Source organism: Octopus bimaculoides, chromosome 13 (genome assembly GCF_001194135.2).
Source record: "Octopus bimaculoides isolate UCB-OBI-ISO-001 chromosome 13, ASM119413v2, whole genome shotgun sequence".
NCBI classification, from domain to species: domain Eukaryota; kingdom Metazoa; phylum Mollusca; class Cephalopoda; order Octopoda; family Octopodidae; genus Octopus; species Octopus bimaculoides.
This window is the reverse complement of record NC_068993.1, coordinates 43,999,572-44,004,510: the sequence shown is the minus strand read 5'-3', so window position 1 is coordinate 44,004,510 and position 4,939 is coordinate 43,999,572.

Here is a 4,939-nt window from a genome sequence, read left to right as displayed (position 1 = left end):
GTGAGTGAGTGAGTGAGTGAGTGAGTGAGTGAGTGAGTGAGTGAGTGAGTGAGTGAGTGGGTGAATGAGTGAAGTAGAGTGCATATTTTATATAAGAAAAAGGAGGCAATCAGAAATTTGGATAATTAGTTAGCGCGTTCATATCGTTTAGGGGAATAATCAGAAATCTGATGATTCTCTGAAACGAGATTTGTTTTCTCACTCTTTTCAAGCCTAGCCAGGCTCATGGGCCTGGTTACCCGGTTTATATGGCGTATGTGTTCTCCCCCACCCCACAGCTGGACGGGACGCCAGTCTATCGCAGCGTTACTCAAGAAACAGGAAGAAAGAGTGAGAGAAAGTTCGGGCGAAAAAGTACAACAGGGGTCGCCACCACCACCCCCTGCCGGAGCCTCGAGGAGTTTTTAGGTGTTTTTGCTCAATAAACACACGCCCAGTCTGGGAACCGAAACCGCGATCCTTCAACCGCGAGTCCGCTGCCCTAACCACTGGGCCATTGCACCTCCACCTCTTTGTGAAGGTAGCCAGAACATCTGCACTAGGACAATGCACCAGTCCACAATTTCATTCTTGTAACCATCTACTTGACAGAGACGGGTACCAAAACTGTCTTTCATCCTCCCTACAGTCCAGACTTGCCCTCTGCGACAATTGTTTGTTCCCCAATGTGAAGGAGAACTTGAAGGAGGCTGTGACAAGAGTCTTGTACACCTTCACATAGGAGAATTTTCATGGGGGTCTTCACGAAGTGACTGGAGCGCTACCACAAGTGCATTGAACGAGATTAGAATTTCATACTTCTTTGAAATTAATAAATGACTCTCATGAAAATGTTTGAAAACTTCTGGAATACACTTGGTATATCTGATATTTTTCTATGCAGTTTCATATATCCTTTCATATTAATCTTAATTGCCTCGAAAAGTCTGAAAAGACCACGGTCACTCACCGATAACACTCCATGACACCAAAGTTTGGCCAGTGGCTGTCAAAGGCCTCCTCTGGTGATTTAGAATACATTCTATTGAATGATCGAATTAACTATCTATATATTCTTTCGATAAAAGTGCAATTCTTCTGCAACGAAAATATATAAACTAATATACATAGTCTGTCAAATCTGGAGTAATCTTCCATACAATAAGAGCAGTCTATTCTAAGTTTTTAATCTTCAATTTCGACATGTTGACATCATGAAATTTATTAAAAGTTGATCTTTTGATTATAAATATCAAACACTGTATATGCTATTTAACTGATATCATTTTAACGCACAAACAGGTTTTCTTCGTTGATAATTTTATTGAAACTGCTGCAGCGCAGCTGAACAAGCTGTGATAAATCGCTAATTATATTCTGAGATGACGTCAAATTAAAATGATTTTCAACTTCTATCAACATTCAGCTTACTTTGATGGAATATACAGAAAACTAAATTTGTAAATGCATAAATAAAAGGGGAACACAAATGTATTAATGATCACATAGTTTCTTTCGTTTCCAATGAAATTTTGAAAAAACAATATTCGTAAGCAATTTTCTAAATCAGAAATGATTTCTTGGTTGGCTAAGGTCGTACGTCTATGGTTGAGAAGTGTAGTCGATTGTATAGCTATTCATTCTGGAAAGAGAACTGCAAAGTCGACTTCGACAGGAATTAAAGTAAATTCTAAAGGGACATAATTAAATACATGATCTATTGTTATATAACACCCTAATCAATAATGTATACAATTATAAATATAAATATATATATAAATAATATATAATATTAAATAATTGTTGTTTTGTAAATGTTTATGAATTTTATTGCTCTTTAGTTCACATTATATTATCTAATTTGTCTTTGTTTTCCATAAATTAATAGATTTAACTACTATATCGAGCAGGTCAAGGGACCGCACAGAAATTTGCTTCATTATCTTCTCTATAAACGTGTTAGCGTATGACTATTTCATTAATGAGGATGTAGATAACCAAATGGATAAGTTACCGGACAAGCTAAAGAGATCGGTCCTTTATTTTCTGCCAGAAGAGCTTCGTTGTGCCTGTAATTATGAGACTACTTAGCTAACAAATTGTCTTGTACTCTTAATTGTTATTAGATCATTTTCGTGTGTTCAATTAGCTTGCAATGCCACTTGCACCACCTCCTATGAGACTAGAGAATTTAGACAGTACTTGAAAAGATTGGAGTCTGGTGGTGGTGGTGGTGGTGGTGGTGTGGTGGTGGTGGTGGTGGTGGTGGTTATCGTCGTTGTGTTATTGGCATTTGGGATTCATACAATTGGCACATTAGGTCTTTTGCCCATTATATTCCTGTTACGTCTCCATCTACTCTCTATTACCCTGTTATCTTATCACGCACCCTCTCTGCTACACACTGTACAGGCACCTGTGTAATGAAGAATAGCATTTGGTCTGAACGTGCTCAGTGCTCCTACCATCATTTTATCACTCTAACTCTCTCCCATATTCAAACCCTTCACTTTTTAGTTCTCGTCATCTCTTCTATCATATACATGTTCAATACTCCAACCATTTACCTTCTTTACTTTTAGACCATCTCTGTTTCCCTTTCTCTTTGTCTCTCTCTATATCAGTCTATCTATCTATCTCTGTCCCTATCTATTTCTCTCTCTCTCTCTCTTGCTCTCTCTCTCTCTCTCTCTCTCTCGCTCTCTCTCTCTCTCTTACACACACACACACACGGGCGCGCGTATTCTCCATATCACTCTTCAAAAACACCATCTGCTCTTACCACCGCCCATCTCAACTTACCATATCACGTACCATATCCCATTTTATTGTTGCCCTTTAGTCCTTTATTCTCTCTTACATTATGCCCTTCTCTATCACTCATTGTTCAAATACTCCCTCTCCTATTATATTGCCTCTGTTATCACTCCCTCTTCCACCATCATGCAGCTTTTTCTATTCAATCTCCTTACCAACAACCAATGTGTAGTTGGAAACTGAAAGACGCCTATCGTGTACACACACACACATACACACACATACACACATGTGTGTGTGTGTGTGTGTGTGTGTGTGTGTGTGTGTGTTCGTGTCTGTTGGTTCCCCATTACGATTAACAACTGATGTTGGTGTTTTCACGTCCCCGTAATTTACCGGGTCTGCGAAAAGGTGACCGATAGAATAAGTACCACGCCTCAAAAAAAGCAAGTACTGGTGTCGATTCGTTCGGCAACAATCTTTTAAGGCGGTGTCCCAGCATATCTGCAAAGTAATGACTGAAAAAAGTAAAAAAGTTAAATATATATATATATATATAATTGTGTATTATGTATGTAACTTATTCATTTACAATTGTATATTCAAAATCTGAATCGCGTATTCAAATGACATTCCCAACAGCCTCGCGTGTGTGCGTATGTGTGTGTGAGAGAGAGGAGGGTGTGCGCACGCGCCTCCCTTCGCATGTGAAAATAAGTCCTTTAATGGAGTGTCTGAAGCAAATACAGCTATAAATAATAGCTTGTAATATCTTGAGTTATAATCCCCCTTGGAAGGCAAAAGAGCCATTGACTACCTGCAGGACTCGAAGCATACATTGTTGAAAGCAGAACAAAAATTCCTTTGGTTCTATTTGTAAACATATTTACCAATGTTGTAGAAGTACAATTCGATTCCCACAGGTAGCCTCCTGTAATTTTTTTTTTCATCCACGAGGTGTTTACCCAGCATATTATAGGCTAATATTTACTGTGTTCATTCCGAGATACACCGTGAAATTATTTATTAACATATTTCTAAATGCTTCTAAATTCATATTCTAGATGTAAACACCCTTTTTCCTCCGAACACTTTATCGTGTTATGCAGTATAGATACATAAGTGGGTATATACATACCTACTCGCATATATAAATATGTGTGTGTGAGTCTATGTATGGGTATATATACATGCACACTCATATATAAGTAAACGCACACTTATGTACACAATCTTATGTGTAAAACCATTAGCTATAAGTATACATGTATGTAAACGTATGTATGTGTGTGTATTTGTGTGTCTGTGTGTGTGCGTGTGTGTGTGTACATGTGTGCGTGTGCGTGTGCGTGCCAGTATCAGTGAATTCATAGGTATGTGTATGTCATTGTCAAACGATAATCTTGGTTTATCTCAGTCTTTGTAAATCAATACAAAATCCTTTCTTTCGATATCACATATTTAAATACTGCTAGTTTACATATATCCTTCTTCTCCACTAACCCACCGCTACACACTCACGCCAGTAATACTATATATACATACATACATACATACATACATACATACATACATACATATACATATATATACATACATACATACATACATACATACATCCCTGGGAAACGTGTTCCCACGACTCTGAGTGTTTTAATGCAGCTCTGATATTTTCACTTTGTGAATTGTTACAAGCCCAATGATGGTACAATAAGGCCGATAGTTGCAGGCAGATTCGTGAGTAAACACATTCATTAAATTCCTTTCAAAGCGGAGTTATAACTGAGGTGACATCGAGGGAATATTGTCACTATGGTACAAACGTTTTAACACGCTAACGTCTTCGAAAAACTATTTCGTTTAACTGGGTGTCATATTGATTTTCAAACTGAGCGGTCTCTGGTTGTTAATGTGCATTAGAATATTGGTCATGTGGTTTAGTGGGATCGGGAGTGTTATCAATTAACGGAATCACTGTGTTGAGTTTTATACATTCAAGACACGGCTAATTAGTTTGACAGATGCATTCATAAGTACGTAGTTAAATTTATATGTATACATAATTGGTCATATGTATTCATGTATAAACATAGATTTATATACACGTTAAATGCATTAATACGTGTGTGAGCGTATATTTTTAAATACATATTTTTCTGTATTTTTACGTGTCTATATGCATATATATATATATATATATATA